General features: G+C 32.4%; 1 non-coding gene across 1 annotated transcript; it reads right to left on the reverse strand.

Annotated features, from left to right (window-relative positions):
• Positions 1-10,154: 10,154 nt before the first annotated feature.
• On the reverse strand, positions 10,155-10,263 carry LOC130971125 (small nucleolar RNA R71). Its single transcript, XR_009082355.1, has one exon. It is a non-coding gene; the product is annotated as a small nucleolar RNA R71 (small nucleolar RNA).
• Positions 10,264-18,583: the final 8,320 nt, after the last annotated feature.

The raw sequence follows: 18,583 nt of genomic DNA on the forward strand, positions 1-18,583 counted from the left end.
ATTTTTATCGTTTAATTTTATTTAATATATTTTTTATTTATGTTAAAATTATTCTAAATGTTAATTTTATCTAAAATATTAAGAACAAAATTAAAAGTATACTATTACAAAAAATTTTAGTGGTTATATATTCTGTGATTAATTATTTAATATATATTTTATATAAATAAATAATATAATTACTGATGTTTGATGTGTATGTACTATCTAGTATATTTAATATAATAAGACATGACGCTATTAAGAATTAAGTTGAATAATTAAAACTATAAAAGAAGTTATCTTTAGTAAAAAATGATTTATGTTAATGTTGGTATCATTTAATATTGAAATTAACTTTTATGCACTTGAGAATATTATACAAAAATAATTCATAAATATAAAAGAACCGACCACTATATATTTATATATATCTTTCTAAGAAAAGTTAATTATTTAAAATAATTAAACATTTCATAGTTGAATAATTAAATATATTATGATAGAATGAATTAATTTTTTAGCAGTATAATCAAATTTAGAAATACTAGATCTGTATTTTCAGACAATAATTAATTAATTGCCAATTTTATTTGTTTATGTAACATAATTGTATTTTATATATGGACAAATAAAATTCTTTTTAAAAGTTTTAAATTATTTTAATTGACAAACTAATATCAACTATATCCAAGCCAGAAAGCCACTAAAAAGTTAATTAGTGGCGATTAAAATAAAATATTAATCTAACTAAAATTTTGTATAAACTAACATCGATTAACCTCCTACCATAACTACATAATTATTTAACATTATCTAATACAACATCACTTAAGTTAAAGATATGTTAAAACATATAATCATGGTCTAATTATCTATCTAAATAATTATTTCTATAACATCAACTTTTTAACGCGGAAACAAATAGAGTTAGTAAATTAATTATATTAGTTAATTGTAATAAAAGAATACAAATTTCATATTATTTAAGATAGTAAACTTTGTGTTATGTATTAGTCTCACATTGTCTAATTATGAAGACTTTTCCTTCTCTTACTAATATAAATAATTCATATACGTACATTTTATTTATGAAATAGAGTTAAAGTTTATTTTTGAATATGAAATAAGCTGTGTGCTTATTTTTCTCTAGACTCTTTAAGAGTAAGAGGTACATCCTTGACTCGTCAAACCAAAGTGGATTTATGGCTACTTTCACCATAGTGGATTTGTTAACCTCGCTAAGGTTGGTGACCCAAGTGACGTTCCAGCGTCAATTTGGTATCGGATTTTGTAAAATTTTATCTGATTTGTGAGTGCGGGTCTTTGGTATGGATTCATCAATGAGATCGATCATCTGCTATCACAAGTATTTTCACGCAAGAGTTCTTTCAACCTAGAGAGAATGATGCGGGAGCAAGTAGAGTTAGTAGGTTAATTATATTAGTTAATTGTAATAAGGGAATACAAGTCCCATATTATTTAGGAGAGTAAACTTTGTGTTATGTATTAGTTCCACATCGTCCAGTTATAAAGATTTTTCCTTCTCCCACTAGTATAAATAACTCATGTACCTTTTATTTCTGAAATAGAGTTGAAGTTTATTTTTGAATATAAAATAAGTTGTGTGCTTATTTTTCTCTAAACTCTTTGAAAGTAAGAGGTGCATCCTTAACTTTGCCAAGGTGAATTTATAATTACTTTTATCATGGTGGGTTATTAACCAAGCCAAAATTAGTGACTCAAGCAACGTTCTGACATCACTTTTACATAGAAATGCATTCTAACTAAAAAAATATGTTAAAAATTATAAAATAATATAAGAACAAATTAACTTTAAAAGAAATAGAATAACAGAATTATTTCAAGTTGATGAATTGCGAAAATAAAAAAATTGAATAGAGTAAAAATGAGAGGATAAAAATTAAAAGTAAAAGGTTAGAAGGGAGACCAATAGTTTATATATTTGGGGAACTGTCTCAAAGTTCGCCAAAGGAGTGACGATCCTTTTAAAAATGATGAGATTCGTCGAAGGTAGCGACGAAGTTACCCCAAACACACAACAAAAAATGAATCTCAAAGAATAAAATGAGATTTATTTTTATGTGAAAACAAAATATTTTTTTATTTTATTCCAAAAAAAATCTTATAACAAAACTATAATTATCCACAATAATTTCTCAAATATTTTAGATAGAAGTATTCATGAGTACGGATAATTTATCCAATTATTTATCCAAAATCTTTTAAACCCGATTATATTGGTTGTAGACTCGATGGATAATCATATATAATTAGATCATATTCAATTAAATCCGACTTTAATTGGTTATAAGATTGTGAAACTCAAACCAACCAAGTTATCCGATTAGTTTAATATTAATTTAAAAAATAAATAAAATCTAATAATATGTATACATCTTTATCTCCTCACTGAAAGATCTTCTAAATTATCATAATTATTTAAGTTTGAATTGATGATATAGTGTTTTTCTTATTATTATTGTTATCATTACATATTTATAGTATTTACTATTTAGAGAAATTTTTATTTTTTTTAATTTTTTATAAATTTTTATTTTCAATTGGATATTCAATTATTTAAATCGATTCAACACATATTTAATCAGTTCAAAATGGTTCGGACCTATTCACAAAAAATCTTAAATTTAAATCGATTCGAACTAATTAAATTTTAATTAGTTCGATTCTCATTTCCTTTCAAATTTAAATGGATTCAATATATGAATACTCTTAATAATAATTTCAGGTTTATTGATTGATGATAATAGAGATAATGGTCCAAAAATTTAGTTATTTTGTACTCTAAAAACATATTTTAAGAGAATAATAATAAAATCTTTTTAAATTTTTGATATATTTAATATATTAAAAATATAAAAGTATGTTTTTTCAGTAATTTTTAATAAAATATTTTTTATATATTTTTAAAATATATCCTTAAAACACATGTTAATAAAATTTATGGTCCAAACTGTTTTGAACTTAGGTGAAGGAAGGCAAATTTTTGCTTACCGTAATAATTAATAAATAATAAAAAATTTATTGTATGACAATGTTTTTATACACTATATTTTTTGGTTAATAAATACATTTTATAATAAAAGATATATTTATGATCAAAATAGATATAAAATATAGTAAAAATGTCAAATTGATCATTAACTATTTAGTTTATAGATATTTTAAGTTTATAAGAATTTTAAAATAAATACATTTAAGTTTTTGATTTTTTTAAAATTTAGATACGTTCATCTTTAAATTTAATTTACTCTATTTTAAAAGAATTTTTACGTGTACATTTATATTAACTAAATCAATACTCTACACATAAAATACGTTTGATTTTTTTTCTTAAATTTAACATACCCAAATAAATATAAAAAATTGATATGTCTAATTTAAAAATATTAAAAATTTAAATATAAATTTAAATTTTTAAAAATTTAAATCTCTGCAGATTAAAAATTTAACCATCTATTTGTTCTTTTCTTTAAAATATATATACAAATAAGTGTATATAACAACTTAACAAGACGTTCAATAAATAATTATTTTAAGAGTAAAGCTAGAGAACCAAAAGCATATCAGCCAAAACTCAGTCAAATACCTTTGGATGAATTCAAAATCTCTACGAATTAATATATATGGATGTTTCTTTTACTAAGTATCAGAATGTTTCTTTTTCATATTAAATGGATGTTCTTTTATATATTTTTCAAATTTGTGATTGTTGGAGGTGGATAGATTAATGTGAGAAAAAAAAGAAAGATTTTTATAGGTTTTAATTAGGTTTACTTAATCAATTTAAAATTTTTTAAATTTTAAACTTAAAAAATTTAAAATTAATTAATTATTAATATAAATTAATATAATTTTGTTTAATTTTTGGCTGATAAGTTTTTGGTTCCTTATACTTTTCCTTATTTTAATTAAAATGGTAAAGACGGCTGAGAGAAAGGCTGCAAGGGCGTACGAACGTATTTAGCAAAGTTGAGGGATTTGGTGTTGATGGAAAACTCTTGATTGAGATTGTTTGTTTATAGATTTTTTTTCCACTTTTTTTGAAATGTTTATAGAGTAGTAAAGTAAACTATTAATGACTAAGGAAAAACAAAAAGTCAAAAACTCAGTCACGCTCTGTCTAAAGTTTTTTTTTTTCTTTTGTCTCTCTTTTTTTTTAATTTAAATAAAAACATTTAAAATTATTGATTAAGAGAATAAAAATACAAAATTTATTTTGCTAATAAGAAAATATCAATAGTAATCTTGAAGAATATTGTTAAATTTTAGAAAATTCAGCATCTGTTTTTCCTCTTCCGAGAACCACAACTTCGATACTTTTCTCAATCTCTTTTAATTTTTTTTTTGAAATATGATTATTTTTTATAAATTAAATTGGGTGCCATCGTTCCACGACGAATTTGCCCTGATTTTGAGACAATTACCAAGTGCCAACGTTCAATTCATTTTTTTAAATTATTTTATCACTATTTACACAAATTTATTTTTGAAATGGACAAGACTATGTTATAATTCCAGGTTGTGGGACAAAGAATAATTGACATATATAAAAAGAATAATGCTACGAAGTCATTAGAATTTATTGATTTTGATTATCACTTAATTATTAATTTAATTTTTTTTAGTTTAATAATCTAATAACATATTTTTAAATATTGATGATTATTTAACAATCAAAAATAATAATTAAATTCTTATAATTCTCTAACATTCTTCATATATAAATTTTAAATACAGAACAAAATAAAATATTAAAAACATGACACAAGAATATATTTTAATGTTATTTAGCACAAATTGATCATACATTTTTTTATGAAAATATTTTAACCCATTGAAGAATTTGATTGTTCCATTTAACTTTTTTTTTTCACCAAGCATACTAATTGTTATTTTAACATAAATGCTAAAAAAGGGAAAATATTACAACACATTTGGTGGAATTTAAAAAAGTGTAAATAATCATTTCTGACTATAAAAAATTCGAATACAGACAAAATTGATTATAAAAAAATTAAATAAACTTTATATTTATCAAAGATAATTATGTTCGACAAAATATTCTATCACTAAATTTTTGTTAATTCTATTTAAAATATATATTAAATTTTAAAATTAACTTTACCACCAATTATCTTTAACCTTGGTCCTCCTATTATGCCTCCTTCTTTGTTTCTTCTTCCTCCTCTTCCATTACAAAATCAAAAAGAAATAAAGAGCCCTAAATCCAAATCTACCTCCTTTTTAAATTCGTCCACCTCCCTCCTTTTTAGTCTTTTATTTTTGGGAATCATTTATAGTAATTACAATTTAATTGGTTATAAGAAGCATAATTTAAAATATGAGAAGGAATCAGAGAAGCTTTAGCATTAGTAATGGCACGCAAGGTTCTAAAAATCGGATTGGTTATTAAACCGTTTTAGTTAGTAGTTTATTAATTTATTAGTCTAATCGGTTCAATCGTAGTTCAATCGAAATAACTGTTTTATAATAAAATAATAAATAAAATATAAATAAATATATTAAAATAAAATTATAATCTAATATAAATCTTAAAATATCATCCAACTTTAAATACAATATACAAAAGATTAATAATTTACAAACACAACACAATCAAGTCTAAACGAAGATTAATGAGGATGAACTAAAGTACAAACACAGCATAATTCCAATAGCAAAACACTATGCCAAAAATTAAAAAAAAAAGCACAAAACACAGTACAATTAAGCACAAACATAACACAAATCCTAAACCCTATAAATTTGTAATGAGGACAAATACAATACAATATATGAAAGATTAATAATTTATAAATGAGTAAAATATATTTTTTATTCCTAAAATTTCACAAAGTTTTAAAAATATTTTTAAATTTTATTTTGTTTGAATTTTATCTTAAAAATTTTTAATTTGTATCAAATATACCACCAACAGTTAAATTTTTAAAAATTTAAGACTAATTCAATAACAATGCATAATAATTATGTTTGATTTGCTTGTGTTGAAGGTTGTTCTTATAGAATTGTAGTTGAATTAGTCCTAAATTTTTAAAAAGTTAGTCGTTAGGGGTATATTTGATGCAAATCGAAAACTTGTGGGACAAAACTAAAAAAAATAAAATTTAGGGATATTTTTAAAATTTTTGCCAAACTTCAAGAATAAAAAGTATACTTTACCTTTATAAATTTGTAGGATGAAATGATGAACAAAAGCACAATCACGACACAAACAAAGATTAATGAGAATGAACTAAAGCACAAACACAGGACAATTAAGCCCAATAAAAACACGAATTAGCACAATTCCAGCAGCACAACACCAGCGAAAAGAAAACCACAAAATACAGAACAACAACACAGTAAAGTAGCCAGAGCTAATCAATAATCTATTAATCATTCAATGAAAACACAAAATATTTCATAGTTATTCAATAATCAATAGGATTTCTGAATAGAGCATAAAAACAAAGAACAATCAGTAAGTAGTGATCACTGAACTCGGATCTGAGCAATTTACGGAGAGTGTGATGGAGAGAGGTTGAGCGCGATAGATGATGGTGACCAAACGATGGCGAGCAAAATGGCGATTAGACGACGGCGAGTAGACGAAGACCAGACGATGACTGATGAACGGATATTTTATACATTTTTTGGCATCATTTTCATATAGTTTTTAGCATGTTTTGTTTAAGTTTTATTAAGTTTTCATAGGTTTTAGTGTTAAAATTCACATTTTTGAATTCTACTATGAGTTTGCGTATTTTTGTGCAATTTCAGGTATTTTCTGGCTGAAATTGAGGAGTTGAAGCAAAAGTCTATTTCAGAAGCAGAGAAAGCATTGCAGATGCTATCCGGATCTAACCTCCTTGCACTTGAAAGAGTTTTTCTGGAGCTACAGACATGCAAATAGAGTGTTATCAATGGCTATAGAAAGCTAACATCCAGAGCTTTCCAGAAATATATAATATCCCATATTTTGCTTAAGAATAGAAGGCCCAAAACTGGCGTTCAACGCCAGCCATCTACCCATTCTAGGTGTCCAGCGCCCACCAAGGGTAGACCAGTGTCCAAACGTCCAAAGAGGTGCCCCTAGCCAGCATTCACGCCCTAGAGCCCTTCTGGCACATGAATCTCAATCAAGCTCAGCCTAAACACTCACCAAGTGGGTCCCAGAAGTGGATTTTAGCACTAAAAGACTGTTTTACCCTTCTTATGTAATCCTTAGTCATTAGTTTAGTATTAAGAGATATTTTACATAATCTTCAAGAACTTTTATGCCATATTTTTGTTTGTCATTGCTTTTTCTATCAGTATGAGTTTCTAAACCTCCTAAGTTGAGGGGAGGAGCTCAGTTGAGTTTTTTGGATTAATAAAGTACTACTGTTCTTTCTCAATTCGTGTTTGATTCTCTATTCTAAGATGTATCTTCGCTCTTAATTCTAAGACCGCGTGCCTGACAACCACCCGGGTTCTTCTTGGGTTCACGTGAATACGTAACTGGAAAGCATTGAACCACTAAATTGATTATACATCTCTTAGACAGCTAATCCACGACTTTGTTGGGGACTTCTCGAGACACCAATTCAACCGAGGTATGGGAAGATTAAAGTCTTTGCGATGGAGGCTAGAACCCAAAGGCGAAGCATTCTCTGATTCGGAAGATTTGACCTTGTCTGTGGCGTTTTGAGTAGGATCACTAAGGAGAATGAACTACAGAAGCTTCACCCTCAATCATAATAGATCCACACTAACCCTGGGGTTCAGATCTGGAGGAGCATTGGCGACCTCTCAACCGGCATCAATCACATACACCCTGCCATAGAAAAAATCATTCACATTTGAAGAAGATAGTAAGACTGGATTAATCTAGAAGAATAAAGCATCTCCAAGCCTTAACCATCTTCTTATAATTGCAAATAGGTCAACCTAGTTAAGATCTCTTTATTCTCTTTTATGCATTTAAACAAATCCAACAACTCTTCTATCCACCTGAGTAAGATCTACAAGATAACCATAACTTGCTTCAAACCACAATCCTCGTGGAATTGACTCTGACTCGCTCAGGTATTACTTGGACGACCCAGTGCACTCGCTAGTTCAGTTGTACGAAGTGTGGGAATTCGTGCACCAAGTTATTGGCGCTGTTGTCAGGGATTGTTCGAGTTTGGACAACTAACAGATTATCTTGTTGCTTAGATTAGGTATTGTTTTTTATTTGGTTTGAAACTTTTTATTTTCTTCTTCTTTTTTGAAAAAATAAAAAAATTTCAAAAACCTTTTCTTTCCTTTGTTTAATCTTTGTTTTTGGTTTGAGTCTCTTATTTTCGTTCTTGTCAAATTTTCGAATTTCTTATAGTCTTTTTCTAAAAACTTTCAAAACTAGTGTCTTTTGTTTGAGTCTTGTGTCAATATTTAAATTTGGTGTCTTCTTGTATCTTTTCATTTAAAATTTTTGAAAAGTGTGTCTTTAGTTTTCAAAATTTTTACATTTGGTGTCCTTTGCATGTTCTTGTTTTCTTTGAATTCTTTGAGTTTTGTTCTTGGTGTTCTTCTTGATCTTCAAAGTGTTCTTGTTTTTCTTCTTGCTTTGATCTAAAAATTTTTAAGTTTGGTGTCTCTTTGTGTTTTTCTTTAAAATTTTCGCATAGTATTGTTCTTAGATCTAAAAATTTTAACTTTGGTGTCTTTTTGTTGTTTTTCTCTTTCTTCATTAAATTCAAAAATCAAAAAATTAAAATATCTTTTCTTATCTTTGTCTAAATTTTTGAAAATTACAACATATTTTTCAAATTTTAATTTCAAAATCATTATCTTATCTTATCTTAGTTTTAAATTTCAAAATCAAATCTTTTCAAAATCATATCTTTTTCAAAATACTATCTTATCTTTTTATCTTTCTTCAAAATTCAAAAATCTTATCTTATCTTATTTCAAATTCAATTTCAAATTTTAATTTTTAAAATTCAAATTTCAAATTTAAAAATTCAAATTCAAAATTTAAACTTCAAAATTCAAATTTTAAAATCAAATCTTTTTCAAAAATCAAATTTTAAATCTTATCTTTTTCAAATTTTTTCAAATCTTTTCAAATTCTTATCTTATCTTTCTAATTTCAAATTTTAAAATCGAATTTTTTTCAAATATTTTTAGTTTCTTATCTTATCTTTTCTAATTTCAATTTTTAAATTCAAATCTTTTCTAATCTTCTGTCTTATCATGTTTTCAAATCTTTCTTAATTAGTTAGCTGTTTTTTCTTTCTTCTTTTTCAAAACTTCCTAACTAATTTCTCTCTTTTCTATTTTTGAAAATCCTTCTTTTATTTCTCTCTCTTCTTTTTCAAAATTTATTAATTAATTTTCAATTCTGTTTAATTGATTAACCTTAATTTTCGAATTTCATTAATAAATAAAATAAAAACAAAAATATTTTAATTCTTGTTTTTCTTTCTACTTCTAATATTTGAATTCTTCTTCTCCTTCTCCTATCTTCATTCTTCTTTCTCTTCTTCTTCACATCTCACTAGAAGTTCTCTGTCCTTTGGCATAGAAGCTTCCTTTCTTGTTGTATATGTGTCTTCTTATTTATGACCAGGAACAGGGATAAAGAGCCTCTCTTTAATCTTGATCCTGAACCTGAGAGGACTTTAAGGAAGAGCTTACAACAAGTTAAAGCACAACATTCCGGAAGAAACCTTTCAAAAAATTTTGAACAGGAAGTTGACAGCATAGCAGCCAAACCTAATCATGAAGGAGAGGCAAGAAAAGTTCTTGCTGCTTACACCAAGTCCACCTCTGACTTCTATGGCAGAAGTCTCTCTATACCTGCCATTAGAGTTAACAACTTTAAGCTGAAATCTCAACTGGTGACCTTAGTTCAACAGAACTGGCAGTATCATGGACTTCCACAGGAAGATCTAAACAAATTCTTATCTGACTTTTTGTAGATATGTAACACAGTCAAGACCAATGGAGTGCGTCCTGAGGTCTATAAACTTATGCTCTTTCCTTTTGCTATAAGAGACAGAGCTAGATTGTGGTTAGATTCTCAACCTAAAGAGAGTCTTGACACATGGGAGAAGGTAGTCAATGCATTCCTGACCAAGTTTTTCCCACCTCAAAAGTTGAGTAGACTTAGGGTGGAAGTTCAAACTTTCAGACAAAAAGAGGGTGAATCCTTCTATAAAGCTTGGGAGAGATACAAGCAACTCATCAGAAGATGTCCTCCCAATATGATCTTAGACTGGACCACACTAGACATCTTCTATGATGGCCTTTTTGAGATATCCAAGATGTCACTGGATAACTCTGCTGGTGGATCACTCCACTGGAAGAAAATGCCTGAAGAGGCAAGAGAAATCACTGACATGGTTGCAAACAACTAGTTTATGTACACTTCTGAAAGAAACCTTGTGAGTAATGGGATACTTCAGAAGAAAGGAGTTCTTGAAGTTGACACTCTGAATGCCATATTGGCTCAGAACAAGATCTTGACCCAACATGTCAATATGATCTCTCAGCATTTGACTGGAATACAAGCTGCAGCTGGTAGCACTCATGAAGCTTCTTCTAAAGTAGAAGCTTATGATCCTGGACAACCTACCATAGAAGAGGTGAATTATATGGGAGAATCCTATGGAAACACATACAATCCCTCATGGAGGAACCATCATAACTTTTCATAGAAGGGTCAACAGAAGTCTCAACAAGGCTTCAACAATAATCAAGGTGGAAGGAACCAAAACAGGTTCAACAATAGACCACCATTCCCATCTTTTCAAGGAAATATGGAGACTCCTAAGCAGAGCCTTTCTGACTTAGTCACTATAGTCTCCAACCTCTCTAAGACCACTCATAGTTTCATTTATGAAATAAGATCCTCTATTAGAAATTTAGAGATATAAGTTGGTCAGCTGAGCAAGAGGATCCCTAAGACTCCTCCTACACTCTTCCTAGTAACACTGAAGTGAACCCAATAGAAGAGTGCAAGGCCATCACCATTGAGGCTGAGGAAGAATCTGGAGAGACTGGGATGGCATTGAACGCCAGTGAATAGCATATCACTGGGCGTTCAACTCCCAACTTGGCACCAAAGTTGGCGCTGAACGCCAGTGATAAAGAGGAATTTATTTTTGATCTTGATTTTCACAAAATAGAATTCTATCGTTGAAAGTATAGTCTAGACCAACAATTAATTCCCTAATCAAATGTTTTAAATTCAAATTATAATAACCGAGATCGAGAGTAATTCAACCTCGGGTCGTTCTCCCTAGGAGTTACAATTAAGTGATCATCATTGGCTACTAGGGGAAATGGGGTTTGGGAATGCAAGAAAAGCAAGTAATGTAAATAGCAAGAAAGTAAATTATCATGCAAGAGATTAAATGGAAGCAAGTAAAAACCATGCAATTGGAAATTAAATGTTAAAAAGGGATTTTTGGTGAGAATTGGAAAATTTAGGACTCCTATCCTAGTTATGGACCACAAACATGGTAATTGTGTGGAATTAATCTCAATTAGTCAATCCTACTTGAGAATTAGTCAAAAGGGCATAATTGATTCCAATCCCTAAGTCCTAAGTCAACACTAGTGGGTCACTTAGAGTCAAGGGAAACCAAACCAATTAACAATCCTCACACAATGCGGAATGGACATCCACAACTCAATTTCACCCAAACACCCAATTTCTCAACCAAGAGTGTGAAAACTAAACATGCAAGAAATAAAAGTCAAAGCAAGAAAAATTTAAATGCAAGAAACCTCTTGGCAAGTAATTGAGAGCTAAGGTTACCTATCTTAGCCATTGATAACATATACATGATGATTATGAAGAGTTAATCCTACTTAGTCAACCTTACGTCGAAGATAAGTCAAATAGGCATAGTTGATTTCAATCCACAAGACCTGTGTCAACACTAAGGGTCACATAAAGTCAATGAAAACCAAATCAACTAACTACTCTAATATATCAAACAAGAATGGACATCAAAGACTCAAGGATCACTAAAATATTCAATTTCAAGCCAAGAGTGGAGAAAAACTAAGTAAAGACTAAGCCAAGCATTTTATCAAACACTTGGTGTGCAAGAAAATAAAATAATATTAAATTGTATTAAAAATAAAATCTAAAATACCAAAAGCAAGAAAATGGAAATAACAACTAAAGAAAGCAATAAATGACATGGAAACATAAATTTGCATTAATTAAAATTAAATTTAACAAAAGTATCCATAAACATAATAGTGATAAAATAATCATATGTATTAACAAGGAAAGAAATGCAAAGTATTAACAAGGATGAAAATAACCAATTCAATGATGAAAAGAGACTACTTATTCATCCTTAGGAATAAGGAAATAATCATATGTATAAGGTTCTTGTTACAAAAAGTGACAAGTTTTGATAAGAATCAAGTCAAGTCGACTAAAAAAAATGCAAAGTATTAACAAGGAACAAATACCTTGTTATGTGATTATATTCACTTAAGAACCATGATGACCAAGTAGTTCAACTCAATTCACTAAAGTAAAAGTGCATAATTCATGATCAAGATGCCAAACAAGGATATAGTCTAATGCATATGGTAGCTACAACATATGAATCAAACGCAAAATGCATGTAGGCAATCAAACAGGAATTAAATGCTCAGTGCACATATCCATCAAATATCAAACAAGAAGTAACCCATTCAACATCAAGCAAACACTTGCAATTTATTCAAAATCAACAAAAGCAAAACTAATATAATTACTAAAAAATGAAAAAGAAACGCACATAAAAGTAAGCAAAGCAAGGAGAGAAGGGGGGCGAAAGCAAGAGAAGAGAGGGGTGGAAGGAAGAAGAAGAGAAGAAAAGAAGTAAGGTGGAAGAAAACAGGGGCGTGCGTACGCACAGGTACGTGTGCGTATGCACACTAGGTGGAAAAGGGGAAGGTGTGCGAGCGCACATGATATGCGAGCGCTCCGGACAGAAGAGGAATTAAGATGTGTGCGTACGTGATGAGCGGATAATTTATACGCTTTTTGGCATTGTTTTTAGTATGTTTTCAGTATGTTTTAGTTAGTTTTTATTATATTTTATTAGTTTTTAGTTAAAATTCACTTTTCTGGACTTTACTATGAGTTTGTGTGTTTTTCTGTGATTTCAGGTATTTTCTGGCTGAAATTGAGGGACCTGAGCAAAAATCTGATTCAGAGGCTGAAAAGGACTGCAGATGCTGTTGGATTCTGACCTCCCTGCACTCGAAGTGGATTTTCTGGAGCTACAGAAGCCCAATTGCGTTGGAAAGTAGATATCCTGGGCTTTCCAGCAATGTATAATGGTGGACGAAATTGTGATTCAACATTCTTAAGTTGTATAAATTTTATTCTATCTTTTGAGCTTTGGCATATACCCTTAGGGCACTGTTTATTTTCTTCACAACTCCGTTCAACTAACCAGCAAGTGTACTGGGTCGTCCAAGTAATAACCTTACGTGAGTAAGGGTCGAATCCACAGAGATTGTTGGTATGAAGCAAGCTATGGTCACCTTGTAAATCTCAGTCAGGAGGATTAAAGGTTTGTGGGTTTGAAAATATAAAATAAAAAGAAAATACATAATAAAAGGGATAGAATACTTATGCAGATCATTGGTAGGAATTTCAGATAAGCGGAATGGAGATGCTGTAGAGCTCTCGGACGCCTGCTCTCCCACTGCTTCTACTCAGTCCTTCTTACTCCTTTCCATGGCAAGCTTTGTATAGGGGTTCACCATCAACTGTGGCTACTTTCATCCTCACGGGGAAATATCCTGTGCGGCTGTCACTCGCACAGCTAACCAGTCTGGAGGCATCACCCATGGTTGATAGCTACATCCCATCCTCGCAGTGAAAGCTAATGCTCACGCACTCTGTCACAGTACGGCCAATCACCGGTTGGTTCCCTCCCCTACTGGAATAGAATCCCTCTTTTGCGTTTGTCACTAACGCCCAGCAGGTTACAGGTTTGAAGCACGTCACAGTCATTCATTACCGGAATCCTACTCGGAATACCACAGACAAGGTTAGACTTTCCGGATTCCCAGGATCCTACTCGGAACACCACAGACAAGGTTGGACTTTCCGGATCCTCATAAATGCCGCCATCTATCTAGCTTATACCACGAAGATTCTGTTGGGGAATCTAAGAGATACACATTCAAGCCTTGTTGCATGTAGAACGAAAGTGGTTGTCAATCACGCGCGTTCATCAGTGAGAATGATGATGAGGGTTATTTACTCATCACATTCATCATGTTCTTGGGTGCGAATGAATATCTTGGAATAAAAATAGAAGAGATTTGAATAAAAGAAAATAGAACTTCATTAATCTTTGAGGTACAGCAGAGCTCCACACCCTTAATCTATGGTGTGCAGAAACTCCACCGTTGAAAATACATAAGCAAAGGGTTCAGGCATGGCCGAATGGCCAGCCCTCTCCATGATCAAGTGACCGAATGAATAAAGAGTTTAAAGTGGTCAAAAGATGAATAATACAATAGTTAAATGGTCTATTTATAATAAACTAGCTCCTAGGGTTTACATGAGTAAGTAATTGATGCATAAATCCACTTCCGGGGCCCACTTGGTGTATGCTTGGGCTGAGCTTGATCAATCCACGAGCTGAGGCATCTCTTGGAGTTGAACTCCGAGTTATGACGTGTTTTGGGCGTTCAACTCCGGATCATGACGTTTTTCTGGCGTTTAACTCCAGACAGCAGCATGTACTTGGCGTTCAACGCCAAGTTACGTCGTCAATTTCCGAATAAAGTATGGACTATTATATATTGCTGGAAAGCCCTGGATGTCTACTTTCCAACGCCGTTGAGAGCGCGCCATTTGGAGTTCTGTAGCTCCAGAAAATCCATTTCGAGTGCAGGGAGGTCAGAATCCAACAGCATCAGCAGTCCTTTTGTCAGCCTTTTTCAGAGTTTAGCTCAAATCCTTCAATTTCAGTCAGAATTTACCTGAAATCACAGAAAAACACACAAACTCATAGTAAAGTCCAGAAATGTGAATTTAACATAAAAACTAATGAAAACATCCCTAAAAGTAGTTTAAACTTATTAAAAACTATGTAAAAACTATGCCAAAAAGCGTATAAATTATCCGCTCATCACAACACCAAACTTAAATTGTTGCTTGTCCCCAAGCAACTGAAAATCAAATAGGATAAAAAGAAGAGAATATACTATAAAGTACAAAATATCAATGGATATTACTTTAATTACATGAGCGGGACTTGTAGCTTTTTGCTTCTGAACAGCTTTGGCATCTCACTTTTTCCTTTGTAGTTTAGAGGTATTGGCGTCTCTGGGGGAATTTAGAATTTGGGATAGTGTTATTGACTTTCTTAGTTAAGCATGTTGATTCTTGAACACAGCTACTCATGAGTCTTGGCTGTGGCCCTAAGCATTTTGTCTTCCAGTATTACCACCGGATACACAAATGCCAGAGACACATAACTGGGTGAACCTTTTCAGATTGTGACTTAGCTTTGCTAAAGTCCCCAATTAGTGGTGTCCAGAGCTCTTAAGCACACTCTTTGCTTTGGATCACGACTTTAACCACTCAGTCTCAAGCTTTTCACTTGGACCTTCATGACACAAGCACATGGTTAGGGACAGCTTGATTTAGCCGCTTAGGCCCGGATTTAATTTCCTTGGGCCCTCCTATCCATTGATGCTCAAAGCCTTGGATCCTTGCTTTAGAATTTTCGCCTCTTTTTTTTTTCACTGCTTTTTCTTGCTTTCAAGAATCAATTTCATGATGTTTTTCAGATCATCAATAACATTTTTCTTTGTTCCTCATTCTTTCAAGAGCCAACAATTTTTAAACACTCATAAACAACAATATCAAAAGACATATGCACTATTCAATCATTCATTCAGAAAACAAAATTATTGCCACCACATCAATATAATTAAACTAAATTCACTAATAATTTCGAAAATTATGCACTTCTTGTTCTTTTGAATTAAAACATTTTTCTTTTAAGAGAGGTGAAGGACTAATGGATTTTATTCATAGCTTTAAGGCATGGTTACACACTAATGATCATGAAATAGAGACACAAAAACATAGATAAACATAGCATTAAAAACCGAAAACAGAAAGAAATAAAGAACAAGGAATGAATCCACCTTAGTGGCGTCTTCTTCTTGAAGGACCAATGATGTTCTTCAACTCTTCTATGTCCCTTCCTTGCCTTTGTTGCTCCTCCCTCATTGCTCTTTGATCTTCTCTTATTTCTTGGAGAGTGAGGGCGTGTTCATGATGTTCCACCCTTAGTTGTTCAACATTATGGCTCAAATCCTCTAAGGAGGTGTTGAGTTGCTCCCAATAGTTGTTAGGAGGAAAGTGCATTCCTTGAGGCATTTGTTGATGATGCGCTTCCTCATGTTCTTCTTGGAGGCCGTGAGGAGCTTCCCTTGTTTTCTCCATCTTTTTCTTGGTAATGGGCTTGTCTTCTTCAATGGAGACATCTCCTTCTATGATAACTCCAGCTGAGTAACATAGATGGCATATAAGGTGGGGGAAGGCTAGCCGTGCCATGTATGAAGGCTTGTCAGCTATTTTGTAGAGTTCATTGGAGATGACTTCATGAACCTCTACTTCTTCACCAATCATGATGCTATGAACCATGATGGCCCGATCCACAGTAACTTCAGATCGGTTGCTTGTAGGGATGATGGATCTTTGAATGAACTCCAACCATCCTCTAGCTACAGGCTTGAGGTCCAGTCTTCTTAGTTGGACTGGCTTGCCTTTAGAGTCTACTCTCCATTGGGCGCCTTCCACACATATGTCCATAAGGACTTGGTCCAACCTTTGGTTAAAGTTGACCCTTCTTGTGTAGGGGCGTTCATCACCTTGCATCATGGGTAAGTGAAACGCCAACCTCACATTTTCCGGACTAAAATCCAAGTATTTCCCCCTAACCATTGTGAGATAATTCTTTGGGCTTGGGTTCATACTTTGGTCATGGTTCCTAGTGATCCATGCATTGGCATAGAACTCTTGAACCATTAATAATCCGACTTGTTGCATGGGGTTGGCTAAGACTTCCCAACCTCTTCTTTGGATTTCATGTCGGATTTCCGGATACTCATTCTTTTTGAGCTTGAAAGGGACCTCAGGGATCACCTTCTTCTTTGCCACAACATCATAGAAGTGGTCTTGATGGCTTTTGGAGATAAATCTCTCCTTCTCCCATGACTCGGAGGAAGAAGCTTTTGCTTTCCCCTTTCCTTTTCTTGAGGAAACTCCGGTCTTAGGTGCCATTGATGGTGAATGAGAAACAAAAAGCTTAGGCTTTTTACCACACCAAACTTAAAATTTTGCTCGTCCTCGAGCAAAAAGAAAAGAAGAATAGAAGAAGAAGAAGAGAATATGGTAGAGAGGGAGAAGAGAGGGTTCGGCTATGTGGGAGAATGTGGGTTTGTGTTGTGGGAAAATGTAAAAGAAAAGAAGGGTATTTATAGGGAGGGGGGAGGGTATAGGTTCGGCCATTTTGGGTGGGAAAGGGTGGGAAATTGAATTTGAATTTGATGGAGGTAGGTGGGGTTTATTGGGAAGAGGAGGTTGATGTGAATGGTGAATGGAGTAATTGGGAAGAGGAATTGAGGTGATTGATGAAGAAGATGTTGAAAATTGTGACATGGGGAATCACATCACAAAAACTAGGATTGGGAAGTAAGGTGGGAATATGTTATGTGGGGATCCTGTGGGGTCCACAGATCCTGTAGTGGGGATCCTGTGGGGTCCACAGATCCTGAGGTGAAAAGAAATACCATTCCTTCTCCCTATAGGCATGTAACATGCCTTCATGCATCATTCTGGCGTTCAAACGCCCATATGTGCACGTTCTGGGCGTTAAACGCCCATGTGATGCTTGTTTCTGGCGTTGAACGCCAGTTTCAAGCTTGTTTCTGGCGTTCAGCGCCAGATTGTCCTCTGTGTGCGCATTCTGGCGTTAAACGCCAGGATGTAGCTTGTTTTGGGCGTTCAGCGCCAGAAAGATGCTCTGTTCTGGCGTTGAACGCCAGCCAGATGCTCCTTCTGGGCGCTGAACGCCGGCCCGTGCGTCCTCCAGGGTAAAAAATTTTTTTCTTCTGTTTTTGACTCTGTTTTTAATTTTTTTGATTTTTTTCGTGACTCCTCATGATCATGTACCTAATTCAACACAAAAATAACACCAAAACAAAATAAAATAAAATTAGATAAATAAAATTGGGTTGCCTCCCAACAAGCGCTTCTTTAATGTCAGTAGCTTGACAGTGGCTCTCATGGAGCCACAAGGTGATCAGATCAACTTAAGTGTGGTATTCCCAACACCAAACTTAGAGTTTGGATATGGGGTTTGAACATCAAACTTAGAGTTTGGTTGTGGCTTCACAACACCAAACTTAGAGTTTGACTGTGTGGGCTCTTCTTGACTCTGAACTGAGAGAAGCTCTTCATGCTTACTCTCTTTTGTCACAGAGGGATGGCCATGTGCCTGAAACACAAGGTAATCCCCATTCAATTGGAGGACTAACT

The sequence above is a fragment of the Arachis stenosperma genome, chromosome 3, assembly GCF_014773155.1.
Source record: "Arachis stenosperma cultivar V10309 chromosome 3, arast.V10309.gnm1.PFL2, whole genome shotgun sequence".
NCBI classification, from domain to species: Eukaryota; Viridiplantae; Streptophyta; class Magnoliopsida; order Fabales; family Fabaceae; genus Arachis; species Arachis stenosperma.